This window comes from Solea solea, chromosome 11, assembly GCF_958295425.1.
Source record: "Solea solea chromosome 11, fSolSol10.1, whole genome shotgun sequence".
Lineage (NCBI taxonomy): Eukaryota > Metazoa > Chordata > Actinopteri > Pleuronectiformes > Soleidae > Solea > Solea solea.
This window is the reverse complement of record NC_081144.1, coordinates 21,705,788-21,721,994: the sequence shown is the minus strand read 5'-3', so window position 1 is coordinate 21,721,994 and position 16,207 is coordinate 21,705,788. Positions and strand designations below refer to the sequence as shown.

At 41.9% G+C, this 16,207-nt stretch overlaps 1 protein-coding gene across 18 annotated transcripts in view; it reads right to left on the bottom strand.

Annotated features, from left to right (window-relative positions):
• Positions 1 to 16,207, bottom strand: part of LOC131469025 (membrane-associated guanylate kinase, WW and PDZ domain-containing protein 1-like) — a 114,507-nt gene that overhangs the window by 59,411 nt on the left and 38,889 nt on the right. Inside the window, exon 1 of one of the 18 annotated variants that reach the window (XM_058643843.1) lies at positions 13,291 to 13,552. The exons of the other annotated variants lie outside the window; for them this stretch is intronic. The gene's annotated coding sequence lies outside the window, so the exon portion shown is untranslated. Of the gene's footprint in view, positions 1 to 13,290; positions 13,553 to 16,207 lie in introns of those variants that run through there. 18 annotated transcript variants of the gene reach the window in all.

Sequence of the window (16,207 nt, the reverse complement as noted above, 5' to 3'; positions counted from 1 at the left end):
TTCCCCCATGGCGTCCACTTTTATTGATTTGCAACACACTGCATCTGGACAAATGATTGTCCTCTGGATCTTGGGTCAGTCTTTGTAATATCTCACTCTGCTGAGCCAGAGATCTTGGAATTGACATTTCCCAGGCATCATGTCATTTGTGCAAACACATACTCACTGAAATCCTCTTTGGTTTTGGTACATGTGCAGTGTCAAATTCTTTTTATTTTGAAGAACTGGGGGTGGAGTGGCTCAGTGGTTAAGACCGGTACTCTGGTGCGAAAGACATCATGGTTGCAATGGTCGCAAGTTTGACTCCACCCCTGGCTGATTGTACTCAATTCCATTGTAAGTCGCTTTGGATAAAAGCGTCTGCTAAATGACATGACATGACATGTAATGTAATGTAAATTTTGTATCTATGTGCATATTGACACTAATTTACAACGCATTTGTCCGTGCCGTGGTAACCACGGTAACACATGTTTGTCAGGGACAGGGAAACAAAGTAACTTAAAGGAATATGTCACCGATTTGCATTTAGCTTTGTATTACTAGAATAGGGGTAATATTTTTGAAAGATTGTGCTTCCCAACCTCAGTTTCCCCTGAGTCGAGAAATATCTTCATTCTTTTTTTTGTTACGTGTCCACCAGTGACACTTGGTCCAAGGCTTGAAACTGCAACACTAATTCTGCACTTTTAGACCCACTCGTAGGGGGACGGGACCTCATTCCCAGAATGTAAACAGTGTCCGCCATCTTTGCTAACAGTTACGCTAACAGGACTAAGCGTCACGGGTGGGCACGTAACAAAGAAAAGAATGTTTTCAAAAACGCTACCCCTATTCTAGTAATACAAAGATAAATGGTAATTGGTGAAGTATTTGTTTCATTAAGCTTGAGTCAAATTCGGAGCACAACTTGACCGCTGTGTTTCATAGATGACCAGCCTGGACACAGAAATCAGATCGTCAATTTGAACTTTCAAATCCAGCACATGGTCCTAGAACAAATATAACGCAAAGCAACAATGGAGGAGAGCGTTCACGTGAAACTCAGATACAAGACATGTGTAGTTATGAATGTGAAACTGTCAAATGTGATCTGTGTTTCATCAAAATTGAGGTACAGTTTAACAAGGTTCCTGGTAATGTGAGCTTAGTCTGAGTTGCACTAATACCTGCTGTGAATGAATGATCAGATCACCTGAAACGTATTTTACTGACAGGTCTAAACAGAGAGAGCAGAAAAACAGAATTGCAAATGGCGGGAATTGACTTGTATACAGCCATATAAATGCAGCAGGACACATACTGTTTGTTAATGTAAATGCTGTGTGTGTGTGTGTGTGAGTGAATTTCTTTAATCTTTGTTTTCCCATCCATGGTTTTTATTAGAAGAGCTTCCAACGCTACAACTGGTGCATTGTATTTTGTAATGTGATAATTTGCCATTTTAAAAATGGAATTTATTGTCAACGACTTTGAAACAGTTTCAAGTGCATGCCGCTTTCAGCACATGTTACATTATAATATAATTATCAAAGGTAAATGTACTTTTAATCATCAAAACTTAAACATTTCAGGGTCAAGAAAAGATGGGAAATGACAATCCTATCAAACTGTCACTATGGTAACGCATTGTTCATACTAATTAATCAACAAATCATATGAAATGCAGAGAGTGAGGATCACAACAACAACACCATCACGACAGTTAAAGCATCTGCTTTTATTTTTATTTATCTTTTTCATGATCTGTGTTTTCTCAAATCCAAGACTTGTGATCTACTATATAAGTCTGGCATGAACCGAAACGTGGACTTTAAGAATATTTGCGTCCAAAACAAATACAGTTTTTATTTAAAGGGTTGAGAGTGTTTGGAAATCATCCAACAGATAAATTAAATGGAATATGATGACTTTGACGTATCAGAAAGGATGGCTAGTTTTACATATTTGCCAATAAACCCTTCTGGATCATTGTTTATCCACTCTCTTTTAAAGTTAAATCAACATGCTGCTGTCATTTAACATTTATGCAGCTTGCTTTTTTTTAGTAGAGCATTAACAGGTTTAGAAATATGCTGATGCATACTGTACTCAGGTTGTTCCATCAATGATCAATTGAAGACAATACTGATTACATTATGTCCCTAAATACCTTTTGTCACCCTATTGTAGTGTCATAAAAAACATAATTCCCGCTGTCCATGCAACACACTTCAGCATCTTGTGTACCTCCCACCATCTTTCTAGATTTTCTGTTGCTTCCCCCGTGTTCTGCGTGTAAGCCGCGTCTCACCATTAATTCCTCCTACAAGGATGTTTAGCGTCTCTATTCCTGTCTTCTTGCTTTCAAAAATGTTCACAGGTTCAAGTGGGCGGAAGCAGCCGTGACCACAGAGTGTAATGACGTGTGCTCTTGGTGAGTTTAGGAAACAAAGACACAGCAGCAGCAGCATCAAATGATGACATGTTTCTCTCCCTAACAATGTTCGTCAGCAGCCCGCAGTCAGCAGCCACGGGGAGAAGAGCGTTGGATGTACATGGGCTGTACTGACATCTGCCAAATGGTGGCAAAGAGCGCGAGAGGACAAGGACGTTAAAAACACACACAACGGCAAAAATAATCACTTAATGGGCGCGTGAAATTCCTGGCGCACACCAAAAAAAAACAAAAAAACACATGAGACGCCTCCCACACACATGCCCACAGGTTCTCCACTTTCATCTTGTCTGGGCATCATGTTATTGAGTGAGTTGCATCTCACTCTCTCTCTTTCACAGGGATGGCGCTGGATGCCTGTGTGCTGCATGTGTGTGTGTGTGTGTGTGTGTGACAGAGGGAGGTATTGATCTAAGCACTGCTAAATGGATAAAGAAATCCCGGCAAGCCTGTCCTCACTTCTGTCACGCCATCAACGTTGTCGCTAGGGCCAAGTTCAGACCTGCATCCACATCCTTGTGGGCTGATCCAATCACAAGAGGACAGCTCCTATGTGAATGGTCAATGCACCCAACTGTGGCTACAGTCTTTTTTTAAGTTGTGTGGACCAAGTGACAAACCACCATCAGATCACCTATTACTTTACAACAGGGGTGTCAAACATACGGCCCGTGGGCCAGAACCGGCCCACCAGAGGGTCCAATCCGGCAAATACTATTCTTTATTTTTCAGTTCCAGATGATGTAAATGGTACATTTAGGCATAATATTTCTGAAATTGCACTTATTTTTCTCAAGAAATGTCATGTTTTGTAAAAGGTACTTCTGCTGAGAGTTTAGCGCCATGTTTGCTTTCTAAAAACCAAATGTGACCCACACACCATACATAACTCCTGTTTTGATGCCTTGAGGTTTGTCTCCTTAATGCTGTCAATCAAACTGATGTCCACTCATATCATATGTGCCATGTTTACCATCTATTTTCCCCTAAATTTATAAATATATGAAGGAAGAAAGACACTTTCTTCACATCAGCCAATTCAGCACTCACGACGCCCGGCCTGCGACCTTTAAAAGCGTTCAATTACAATAAATAATATTTTATTTCTATTTTAAGCTACACAGAACCTTCAACATCTTAAAAAAATATTATATTTTTACAATAAAGGTTTTTATTTAAAAGAAACAAATAATGATAGTGATAATTAATGAAGAAAATAGGCTCTGACGACCAGAAGCTGGCACTGGTGCTAGATGCTTTTCCCGCCAACATGGTGGTGTAAACAAACTGTGTCACGTGACATCTGGAGCTCCATGCACTCATAAAAGCAGTGTCAGTTGACTGACACAGCTGGTGCTTGTTTATAAACATTGCTCTCCCACGAAACGCGTTGGACCTCAGGCAAGTGATGCCAGTGTGACCAGAAAGGCCAGTAAACCTGTGCCAAATGTTGTATGTTTATGTTGATTACATTTATCTGTTTCAGGGATATTTCTCACAATTCACACAATTTAAACAGACCGCGTTGACGGTTACATTTTCAATCATCAACGAATCAAACAATGAAAGCAAATGGGCCCTTTGCACGGCAGCCATTTTGTCATGTTTCAGCAGGAAAAGCACAGGTGTTACTGTTCGCATTAACAATGTCTCTGTGCATGAAAGCGGGGACTGTGTAACTGTAAAAGCAAGGTAGCAAAATGGAACTCAGCCGTCATTCATTTGATTATTCACACCTGTGAATTTCCCACTGTGACTTGTCAAAATGGCTGCAGAACAAAATTAATGAAATTAAACATTTCTTGACGGCAGCTGTAGTCTGGTTTTATTCATTTGTTCAGGGAGTATCATTTGGGTTTGGAGTGTTAGCCAATCAAAACAAGCTGAACTTTCAGAACCGTAATAGTCCAGATATCACATAGTGATGAAAAGCTGCACTATCCCACTGTAGCATGTTTCCTATGCGAACGTAGTGGCAGACAGAGCTACAGTATCATTAACTCAACAGAGCAGAGCTGTGTGTGTGTCTGCTTACATTTCACCTTACTACTCTCTACTCTAGATTCAGCGGCATTATGTTTATTGGTAGGTCTGGTCCAGTACCAGCATAATGCAGTCCAAAATCTGAACACGTTGCACTTGCTATCTTGGTGCACACACTGCTAACCACTTTATGCAGTTATACACATACACGCACGCATGGTCAAAAAACTTACATCCATCCACACTTGCAGATGGTTATCCTACTGCACACGTCACAAACTGCCTTAAAGCTCCATTAACTGTCGAAAAGCTCCAACACATTACATTACATTACATGTCATTTAGCAGACGCTTTTATCCAAAGCGACTTACAATAAGTGCATTGAAACATTTGGGTACAAACAAGAGCTAGAAGTAAGTAAGTGCTTCAAGTAAGCCAAACTATAAAGTGCTAAAACAATATGCTTCACTGCTTTTACCATCCAAACACAAATCAGTCTCAAAATAATCATTAACGGTCCATATACTATCGTTTAACTGTTGCATGAAGTATATTCAGAACACATTGCACATACTACATATACATACACTAAAAACACTACCAAATATTACTTTGTGAGTGGCTCTCACAGTAGGGATGCACGATATTGGACTTTTTGCTCACATACTAACATATCGGCAGTACGTGGGGGACTATAACCGATAAACTTTATTTATATAGCTGTGGGAAAAGACGGAACTCTATCATGGGATATATAATAATATATATACAGTGTGTAATATTTTCAACTGTAGAAATAAATCTTCTTTTTTGTACAAAATAAATACTACTATACTATAAATGCTACTATAGTATAGCTATCTTCATGTAGCCAACACACCTCACGTTGGAAAGGCAAGCCTGTACCGTCACTAACTGAACTGTAACTGCACCACCTGGTGGAAATGCAGCTATAAAGGAGGGGAAGAAGAACCTAAACACACAAGCCAATATATGTGTACCCTATAAATAGTGTCTGGACTATAAATATCCGGTTGTGGAAAGCAGTTTCTGTCCTGGTAGTTCATAAAAAGCTCCAGAGCGGCGGACATGTGTCCCTGAAGTGGCCTGTTTGAGTGTGTGCTATGACCCACATCTTGTCTCCTCGTATTGGGCCACTCACTCACTGCTACTGCACATGCATCATAAACTGGAGGTGCGTACCGCACCGTCCTAACTCATTAATTACACTCAGAGGAAAGAATGCCGTCCCCTTGCACTTCCTGCTCTGCATGAAACGTGGTCATCTGTAATTTGGAGAGTCATAATTTCCAGCTCCAGTCACTGTGAGGCTTTGCTGTGGAGAATACCAATGACTCCAGAGGATGTACGAGAGATTAATATCACAGGAAGAGACCAACTTTAAGTTCCGTGTAGTGACACCATTTCTCCGTAATGTGCCACAGAGAGCAACAGGACACACAGATAAGACTGAGGTGACTGTAATCGCTAGTTTAGCATTTCACAAGGTGGCAAAGTGTTCTCTATTTGAATCCAAAATAATGATGTATTTGTGATTGGTTCCCTTTTTTTAGGAGATTCTGAAGCTCCTGCATCCCTGCACAAATCACTGGCATTCGGCTGGGTTTAGAGAAAGAGGAAATAAATATCCTGAGTTGTATCATTTGTCCAGACGGTTATTGACACTTGAAACAGACCAATAAGGAATTTAACGCCAGTTCTTGAAACCCAACTCTACTCCTGATACAGAGCTGTGAACGTCTCTATGAAAGCAGATCATTTTTAGCTGAAAACACCATTTTCAAGTGAACGGTTGTGGCGTAAATTGACTGAGAGTGTGAGTGTGAAATGTCGTTTTGTCTCTGAGCGTCAAGTGAAAACAAAGATGATGAATGAATTGAGTCATTCTCAAGTCTGCTTCATTTGCACAGCAATAAACCATCTTGACGTTTCTTCATCTCATTAAAACGGACTCAAACAAAATCTAAACGTTAGCACTTGCACCCTAATGTAAAAACCTTTGCTGTGACACTGTGAGGGAGCTTCAATATCACGACGCAAAACATTTATTGTCCATTTCATGTAGCTGCAGAGAAAAGCAGATTCTAAGGCCATCTGGCCACTGAATCTTTTACAACTCGCAACTTCCACCGTCTTAGCAGCCAAGAATCCATGTTTTCCGTCTTGTGTCGCGCTACGCGGTTCTGCATTTTATCATCACAAATACTGAGCTACATGGACTCACTGAGATGAGTATTGGCACAAAGGTCAAGGGGGAAAAAACATAAATGGGGTTTTACTTGGCCGGGCTTTTACTGTCCTCTGTAAAGAATAAAAGGAAAAGAAATTTCTATATGAGATGAAGTTGGACTGCAGCCCTCTCTGGCAGCCTTAAAGGCGAGGCTGACTAAATATTTCATTCATGTAGCTGAGCGAATGTTTGTATCATCTAAAAGTGGCCTGAGCCTGACAGGAGAATTGACATGTAACATAATGTACTGCACATGAATAATACAGCTGATGAGAAGAAAAAAATCACATTTAATAGGTCTTACTTTTAAATAGGACTGTTTGTAATTGCTGTTTTCCAGCCATGATAGTGGTGTGGGTTTTATGTATGGTAAAGAGGACTGAGACATACTGGATGGTCTTTTTTTGAGATTTTGAAGGGACATATTCTCCACTTGGAGTGGCTGCAATGTGTGGATAAAGCAGTGTGGATAATGTACAGCCTGTATAATTGCACTTCTTTGTATAGAACTGATATATTCCCATTCATTTTTACAGCTGCATATACCCATATCCTTTTATATTTGAATATATTTAATTATGATTTCAGTATTTTTTTAATAGCTTGTTCAGTGCTTGATACCATGCGGGTAGAATACACATTTCCCAGTTAGGGAGAAGTGGGAAATTGGGAAAGACATCTGGGAAATCTGTCTATTGACAGACAACGGATACTGGAGATGGTTCTCTGAACAATGTGTCATCATCACTTGCATGTACTGACATTCTCTAACGACAGGACGTCTTTTATCATTGGTAGGGTAGGATTCAGTTCTGATAGAGAGCGTTTGGGTCTGGATCTGGACTGTGGTCTGCCATTTAGTAACTAAAGCAACAATTAGCGGAGACTGCCTCAATCCAAAATGACCAAGTATTTTAGCTCCTCTGTTTTTGTTTTGTTTTTTTACTGTCAGAGCATCTCAGGAGGGCAAAAGCCATTCATTTTTCAAAACATGGTTCATTAATAATCAATCAAATAAACACCCAGTCAAGATCAACATTAAATGTGGAGATTCTGGTTTTTAGGTTTGGCTCCATGACCTTAAATCGGTGGCATCACAATCAACAGCAAACCCTGGCATCAGCATGTACGCAGTATGTTTGTTCTGCCTGTTTTCAAGCCTAACAACTGATGCTTGAAGCCTTCTTGACAAGTGCCTGTCAAAACAATTCCACTTCCTTGGGTCCACAGCAAAACTCGTAAAGTTCAAAGTCGATTGGACGAGCGGTTGTTGAGAAAATCGACGGACAGACAGATAGAGATTCCTCCATTTATGGTCAGACGCCTCAATAACTATTTGATGGATTACAATAACATAACATCTGAGTACAGACACTTACTGTATGTCAGCATGAAGTCTAATTATCGCTTGATTATCTCCCACCACTATATATAGTGGGTTTTTTTTAATTTATGACCAAATTACTTAAACATTAGATTAAAGACATTTAGTTTATTAAAGACTTAGACATTAAAACTACGGACTGTCTCATCAGCCTCAGCTGTGCTCTCATATTCAGCGCCAAAATGAGGGTGAACATGGTAAACATTAATTCTGCTGAGCATCAACATCTTTGTATGGTCAATATGTGACTAGTTGTTCACTTCTTGCACTTTTTGCTGGTGAAGTAGCAACGGCATTCCCATCAATAACCATTCACCCTAAATAACATCCACTAGAACTGGATCATTCTTGAGTGTAATTTGGGAAAATGCTTAAAAAAAACCCAGAAACATTCATATTTGCATGTTCAGTATGTGTATAGTTATTTGTGTGTTGTTAATTGTTTAAATCTGTTAAGGTTGTTTAAGTTGCCAAGTGGATATAAAGTGCTAGAAGTGCACAAGTGTGCAATCCCCCTAAAGACTGTGTGATATCTAATGGTGAGACCTGCAGATTGTAACAAAAGGAGGACTCCTCTGCTCTCTTTCCTAAGTGGAAACAATGGGAAACCTGAGGAAGTACAGTGGCTTTACAACACACTATAAAGGATGTTGTTGCACACTGTCTGGTTTCTCTGTTTAGGCTGCTGCAAAAAACATGGCGGCGGCCTCTGTAAATCAAGGCTAAATGTTACACACTGGACCTTTAAAGGGCTGTGGTGCACAACAGTTGTTTTTAGACATTTTCTAGTCTTAGCTGTTCAAGTGTGGAACTCAGCAGGGGGCAAACAGGTGAGGGGTAGCGACTTGGTCAAGCGTACAGGAGGCGGGACACTCACTTCTTGCAAGGGAAAGTCCACATTCATACACATTTGCAGACATTTATACAAGCTGATACGAGTCATCCTAAGATTTCATATTCCTATTTTATTGGACCAAAGATCAGACCGTCTCAGTTTCCCTCTGCAGCTCCTCTCTTTGTGACCTGCTGTGACCTCACACAGAGTTTGGTTCACCCTGAACACCTGAACTCCATCCACACCCACATGACCTCATGCTCTGTGTGACTGTTAAGCTCTCTGGAGACGCGGCCTACTTATGATTGTGTCCCTTATGACTGCGAAAGCTAATTTTCACTCACACACAGGCATGCATGCACCCACACACACACACAAACACACACACATACACACATACACACATACACACATACACACATACAACCCAGGTGAAAAAAAACATCCTCCTGTGTATTAACAATAGGCAGCGGGACTGACAGCACTCTGGTGACATTTGATCCCTGAATCGTCTTCCTGCTGTTGATGGTCTGGGGAGCTTCCACTCATTGTCTGACAAAGACACACACACACACACACACACACACACACACACACCGGTTTGACCAAACATCTGCTGTTTTTAACCCCTGCTGGTGATGAGTGTGAGCGTGACTGGGAGTGTGTGGGGGGGGGGGGGGGGGTTGGGGGGTCAGTGAGACACAAGAACAAGCAACTTCCAACTGACCTTAGACTGAGCTTAGCCTCATGAGACGGTGGGACGGTGAACTGTGCAGGCAAATAAACATGCACAACTTTAGCTCCATCATAAATGGGCCCCGTGTTTCCAGGATAAACACAAACTCGGGTGTGCTGTTGTGAAAACAGAAGCTCGGAGGTGACGTGAGAAGAAATTACGTACATATCTCAGGGCAGACGGAGGAGAGGAGGGGCAGGGAAAGCAAACAGCCACTCGGGGAGTTAGCAGGGAACTCTCCTGGGCCTCTAAGACAATTACTGGAGCAGCATTGATTGAGGCAGCACTTTAAGGCCTCATCTACACAAGTAGTCCCTTAATACACTGGTTAGATGATGGGAGTGTCTCAACCACAAACAATGGCTGGGTGACCATTTGCATCCAATATGGTGTCAGTGGCACAGATATTTCCCTGACATCAAAATGGACATTTTAGAGCTTTGATTATGAATATTTCGGCTTTCTATGCCACTTTCACACCAAATAAACCGCACACAAAATACAGATGATTCCTATCAGATTTTAGAGGTAGCTATGCCATCAAATCCTCTTTGAGATCTTGATGACTCACTTATTTGCATCCAAGCAAGTGCTATATGAGTCTTATGCATCAACTCCTTCACGGGGACGATGACCCTTAGTTTCTCTCGCTCCTCAGCAGCTGTATGGAAGTGAAACACCGCTCTCAACGTAACACCACATGCAGTACATCGGCTAGTCATGGATGTGCTGTCGATGTAATGCCCATTCAGTACTTTTGTCTATCAATATGACAACAAGAATCTCCCATAGCAACAACTTTACAACTTTACGAAAGCATACATAGTGTGTTCTTACCTTCACACTAAGCATCTGAACAAATTCAATTTAAAATGCTCTTTCATTGCATTTTAAGTGCTTTATTGAACTCAGTCACACCTTTGGTGTTCCCAGTCAAAAATGACCTCCGTAGAAAATGAATGAAGACTAAGTATCGGCTGTTATTGACTTTGTTATTGACCTCCCTCCCCCGATATGACTAATGACTAAAACAGTGTGCTGAGTATAGGCTGCTTTTAATGTAGATCTATTTCGCACAATGAAGATAATGTATATGTGCCAAGTTAACCACACCCATTCCCCTTTAACAGGATATAAAAGCATGTGGTTATGATTCATGTTTCTGTGTTAAAAGAGCAGTTATATCACACGGTCATATTAGACCGCTAACACCACAATAAGGCCGTGTTCAAGGTTCAGCGGGGGAAGGTTTTAGATGCTAACGACTAATGGCGGATATTTGGTTCATCAGTGTCAACGCCATCTTCACACTCATGGCTGCAAATCGAATACTGCTGAGATGATCATACTGGACCTGTTTCTTTATCCTCTAATCTGACCTGCAGACCAAGGTGAGAATGATGTCCTGACCGCTGTGGTTGTCTTCAATCAGTACTTCCATCCCCCATTAAGAGGATTGCTGGCCTATAATGATTTATGAAGAGGAACGGGGGGGGGGGGGGGGGGGGGGAGAATCGATGTAGTGGAGGCCCTCAGATTAATGATTAAGCAAATAGCAATCCTCATCCAATCAGAGGCTGAGGTGGTGCTAAGAGCACGCCGTGCTGTTGTGGGTTCACTTAACTACCCAGGGGTTGAAGAAGCTTCAACAAATGAACTTAAATGTCTCCTCTTGCTGCCACAATGAGACACACATATTCAAACGAACTACTAACCGCTACTACTGTCTGTGCCCAGAATACATTATACTCTGATAAACATCTAATTACAATTCACCTGACAGATATTTGATGTTTGAAGCATTAGTTGTGATGGAGTATTACAGCATGACACCATAAATGAAACTATGACTACTGTATATTCTAATGCAAGTTTCAGAGCAATAATAAAATGCAGCCTTTTGTAATTTGCCGGTTGTGACTTTGACTTGAAAGCGATGCATTGCTCAGCCCAAGTAAACATATTCTAATTATTATATCCAACAAATTCTGATTCAACGATCGAAAGTCTTTTTGTGTCTTATTTTATTGAACATTTAAGACATGTGGTTTATTTTATGAGGAACTCAACTGGCACTGTAAAGAAACTCATGATTGTCATGTTCTGCTTAAATCCTCTTTAGAAACTGTTGTCTGATCAATTTATCTGATCTGGTTATTCTATATTTTCCATGTTAATGACTCATCTCACATCTATTCATCTATTTCTGCTCACATAAGGCACAAAGCTGTCAAATCTCGTTTACGTAGCCTGGGTGAACCCAGCTGAATCTGCCAGTGGTTTAAAGTCACTCTGTGGACATGTCTGACCACAGAGGCTTAACGCGACATCTATCAGCTTTTGTATCGCTCCGATCTGGCGACCACCGACGAGCAGCTGTGTTTCAGTTTGGGCTGTTGCTTCCATTCTCAGCAACTTGCTCTGCGGAGCTGAGCTTCCCCCAAAGCAGAGGTCGTGAGACGCCATTACGAGCTAGCCATCGCTCCTAGAAAACTACAACAAGCATGTGTTTCTGACACATTTTCCCTCGCTCTGCATACGTTATCCGGATCATTGGTCTGATTGGTTGCAGGTCTATCCGTTTGGCCACGCCCCATGCCATGCATGTGGGAGGTGACTACACCTTTTCCAGTCTGGTGTTAGCCAGGCTACCGTCTACTGTGAACTTGTACTAAATCGTCTTTATACAGATATCACTGTGGCATTATCAACCAAAATGTCAACCGTTTCAAGAAAGAGCGTGACTTTATTCACCACAAGACTATTTTCTTGCTGTGATTGTTTGAATGAAGGGATGATGGAGTTTCCCTTTAAAGAACATAGAGAAACACACACACACACACACACACACACACACACACAGAAAGAGAGAGAGAGACCTGACACACAATACTGCTGCTGCCCAACACAACAGGCCATTCTTTCAGCTCGCGCCACAACACTCCTCACAGCTGAGTCCCAGCCACTATTCTCCTGCTGTTCCCCCTGCTCCCTCCCCATCTCTCCCCTTTCAATATATGGGGGACAAGAAAGATGACGGGGGGGGGGGGCTGAACATGAATAGTGGGCAAGCACAAACAATCTGAAGCGTCTGCAGCTGGAAATCTTGTAAAATGACACAAAAGAATGCAGGGATTTGCTTCTCTTTCACCAACGAGGAAGCTCACTGCTTACTGAAGACAGCCAGGTGAAGATAAGGTATTCATTTTTAAGAATGTAGCTTTCGAGAAAAGAGGAAGGGTGATTTAAAGAGGTTAAAAATCAAAGATGAGAGAGAAGATGTGGCTGCATTAGCCAGTGGCGGTAATAATACTGTAATGTCCTCCAACAGCAGGAGCGTGTGTCAACACATTAGTGTTTGAATTCAGCCCCAAACCAAACATCATCTCAGACAGGCAAACACACATATGTGTGCACACAAACACGGCTCTATCATCATCATCACCATCATCATCATCATCACACATGGTACAACACATCCCAGCTCATCAATATCCCACGGCAGATCTGCACAAACGCTGACTTACACACACACACACACACACAAATGCACCTGCCTTTGTATTTCAATCCGCCGTATGTTCCCAATCCCACATCTCTCCACATCTAATATCGCAATCTGAGCATCACTCCCAGGAGACGAGGCAAATGTCACAGACGTACCTCTACAATGACACCGCTGCCACGGCCGCCGCTTTCCTCGCTGTGCTTTATTCCACAGAAATAGTCACAGGGATGAGTCCGGGCAGACTGAATCCTGCTCTCCTTATTCCATCCAAACCATCCATGGATCATCCAGTTGTCTGTGAGCGAGTGAGTGACTGCTACACCTCCCAGCTTGTGAGCTCGCTCAGGCAGGCGGCTCATACGCAGCTGCCGTTTTTCTTCAAAGCTCCACAGGCAGAGCAAATTAGAGGTCCAGCCCAGCTTAGAGGCTAAGCCAATGTGAGCTATTCACTCTCCGGTTCCTGTCTGAGACCAATGGCTGCAGCCCCACAGCCCCCGCATATACTCCCGCCCACTGCCTATACCTCCCACCCTCTATCCCTCACTCTCTCCTTTTCCCTCCATCTTTCTCTTTTCTTCCCTTTCCCTTCTCCTACTATCTTAGCCATAAATATAGACTCTCGACATTTCCTAACACATGGTGCCTCCTGATAAACAGTGAACTTCAAGGGTTAATTGTGGGTAGCATGGGGCAGGAGGGCAAGAAGGGAAGCAGGTATTTGATTGGGAGCTATAATATTGTATAATATGAAAAGGTAAAATAAGGTATAAATAATAAAGTTGGACACATTGGTGTGTAGTGTTTTGTTGTTGAATTAGTGCTGAATTGGCTACAGGGTGGACGGTTTTCTATGTGCTGGCTGGACCAGATCATGAGGACCTTGGGGGATTAAGGTCTCCCTTTGCAGACCAAAGGAGGGCTTGTACCTGGCAGAGCAGGCCTGGACCTGCATGGGCATGAACTGTTGCCCAGGCAACCTGACCACAAAACCCAGGAGCTGCCCTGCGGGAAGAGGACTGCAGCTTTCTGTGTGAGTTCACATGGTCAGATCTGAGCCAAGAGCCCTCGTTGAACTCACCAAAAGTTCTGTTTGCAAGTGGAAATGCATGTCCTTGCAGAAAAGTTAAGTTTTGGTCAATTCTAAAAACATGGTATCATGTATTAGTGGACTTAAGGACTTTGCCCATTATCACAGATATGAAAATGGGCAAAAAGTTACTCTCTTTAAAAAAGAAATCTTCTTTCAAAGTCTACAATATCTTAAGAATGTGTTTGGTGGAACTGCAAACGCCATACATGGAATGAGATTGGACTGTCATGGAAATTCCTTATTTAGGGATAATCTTTTGTCAAAATGTCAAAATATTGACTAAATACTCATCTATCCTGAAAAGAACAACTTCCTGACTGTATTAAAGCTCTACATCTGTAAAGTAGAACACTGAATCAATTCCACTGTGCCATTCAAAAATGGGAATAAACACTAAATTAAGTATAAAATAAGAAGATTGTGAGTATCTATTCACTGAAAGCAAAGTTTGAGATGCTTCAGCTTTCCTTGAAGCTGGAGCATCACGCTCACTGCTCGGAGGCATCCAGGCCAACACACACACTCCAGAATATGTATGCTAGCAGAGCCAAGTCCAAGTAATCACAAGACACTCACACACAGATCAGCCTTCAAGAGACTCCATTATCATAACAGAGAATCTTTGTTCAGTCAGTGAATTAGCACAGTTCATTCCCCTGACCTCAAATACAGAGTTATCATCAGCGTCGTACTCCAATGACGACGACAAAAACAGACACACAAACAACAGCAAAAATGTCTGAAATATGACGGACAACCTGAACAAAACCCACAGTGATGCTCTGTTTCGTAAGGTGAAACATGGCTGCTGTCACACTCGTAAGCTGAACTACATAAGGCAGTTATGCAGTCTTGGGACATGAGCGTGGGTCATTAATCAGCAGCTGATGACTTTAAATTGACATGAGAATCTCTCTCTTGCCGACAGTCTTCACAACATTACGTCACATGATCAAAGGCCAGTCTTACACAAGCTTGAGCATGACACATAAATAAGTCGTTTGAACAAGAATGCTATCATGAGCTTCACTTTTACACCCCAGTGGCTGCTCGGCGGGATTTATTAAAGGGATAGTTCACGTACAGCTGTGGTTGCATGAGGTTTTGACCGCTAATGGCACTTAACAAAAGTCGAGTAAAATCCACACCTGCTTAAATCTGTGACTTACTAAGATTGTGTTTGCTTCTTTTTCTTGTAATTAGACAATTTCCCGCACCAAACTCCATCGACAAAGTAAGAGATTTTACATAATGTTTCATAGGAGTTGTTAATCCACTACTGCCTCCATCATTAAATTCAAATATGTTATCTTGCCAAATCCTCCGTTTGGGTTTAAAGGAGTAACAAAAATGTACCAAATGTGGCAGCAGTAGACCAGCAGTTCCAGTGTGCCAGCCAGCTGAAAACACGGATTTTCTTTATGGGAATTGGTGGAGGAGAGTGAGCGGTTGACAAAACTCAGTTTTGGTCTTGGTACAGTTCATATGTGTTTGTTTTTCCATTAGGAATAGTACCAAAATACAAACGTGTGACAATGCCAGAGTAAAATGGTATGGTACGGTCTGGGTGGGGCTAGACTGGCTCCACCCACAACATTCAGCTCATTGGGCGACCGGTGTTTCTTCAACACCTGCAGTCCCTCTTTTTTTTACAAAGCTTGACGTCTTGTTGAGACAAACTGAGCGGGAAACAAAGAGCAGCCGGACGACCTCCGTTGTTGTCTGCTATGTCGCGCTCTATGTCGTCATTTGTTGTCGTTGCACAGGTACGACTTCCAGGGCTTGACCCAGGGCTTTACCGAACCATACCATAATGGAGACATGGTCTAATGATTTGATATAATGGCGATTATGTTCTTAAGATATCACAGACTTAGATTGTGAAAATAGAAAATTGAGGTTAATGCAATACATAGGCTTGTACAATCTGTTCTGAAGTGCAGGTGCAGACACAGAGGTTGTGTTGATGCAACGGTTTATTC